The 1,226-nt window shown below is 35.5% G+C and overlaps 1 protein-coding gene across 1 annotated transcript in view; it reads left to right on the forward strand.

The window, feature by feature from the left end:
- LOC102195613 (meprin A subunit beta-like) overlaps positions 1-1,226 on the forward strand; it is a 3,533-nt gene that overhangs the window by 1,812 nt on the left and 495 nt on the right. The gene's annotated exons all lie outside the window — the stretch shown is intronic.

Below are 1,226 nucleotides of genomic sequence, written 5' to 3' on the forward strand. Positions count from 1 at the left end.
GATGACAGGTACAACAATCATCTGTTTGTAAGATCGTGTTGTTGTCACAAGCTGTAAACTCTACTGGACCTGACATTTTAGACATTCTATTGCTGAACACAGTATAATTTTGTGCTCAACACAAAAGCTTTATTTAAAGATAGTCATCAGCAAAACTTATAGTGAAGCAGCACATGCAGAGGCTTGGTGTACCAATGGAGGAATAGGGTGAGATGGTGAAAGCTGATCTGCAGTGGTGAACACTTAATGGAGTAGACAAAAGAAAAAGAAAGGAAGCTGTAATCATTTCAATATTTGATGCAGGATTTGAAATCAACATGTTATTTTCACATACATACCGTATAATGCTTTGACTTACACATGACCTTGCCCAGTGATGATGATGACACCAGTAATGCTAATATTAAAGTCTTTTGTCTCTGCCCATGTATTTCTTGCATGGGTAATAATGATTTATGCAGTGACCCACAAGAATATAGTCACCAGCCAATCAGAATGTCTGTAATTCACATTTGCCATAATAATGAATTGTTTTCAGTACCAATGTGTAAAATTACAAGACAACTGAGTGTATTATTTGTTGCAGCTTACAGCACACATAGATTATGCCCAGTAAAACACAACAGTGCTGATGGCGATGTACACCTTCTTCTGAAATGTATAACTCATTTAATTCCTTAATTCGTTTCTTTGTGTTTTAGCCTTTTTGGATTCTCTCCTGGTATGATGGCCTCTCCTTTCCTCACACTCCTGCTAGCGCTGCTGCTTTTGATACCCTGATGTGTATTTCATCCACATCTGGAATCTTTACATGAGCAGCACAATTGACGCTGCCAGATTACTTTTTGTTATTTTTGGATTTTGCTTCTGTATGACCTGATAACTATCTGTTCCTTTTTGATTTATTATAGATGTTTCTAATATAATGATTTGCTTTTTTGGTGGTGAAACCTTTCATTGTGGTTGTTGGTTTAATAATAATCATTTGCAACAATGTTTTCATTTTGTGTATACAATATAGCGACTAAAATAAAGCAAGCAAAAAATATGTAAAATATGTGTAGCTTTTAAACTGCTTTTGACCAATATCAATTTATAATCATATGACAGTTTTGTTTACTGCAGTTTTCAATCATGTGCAGTCCACATAGTTTGAAGTTACTATAATATAGTGTGTGTGTGTGTGTGTGTGTGTGTGTGTGTGTGTGTGTGTGTGTGTGTGTGTG

Source organism: Pundamilia nyererei, unplaced genomic scaffold (genome assembly GCF_000239375.1).
Source record: "Pundamilia nyererei isolate P.nyererei 1_Seehausen unplaced genomic scaffold, PunNye1.0 scaffold00067, whole genome shotgun sequence".
Lineage (NCBI taxonomy): Eukaryota > Metazoa > Chordata > Actinopteri > Cichliformes > Cichlidae > Pundamilia > Pundamilia nyererei.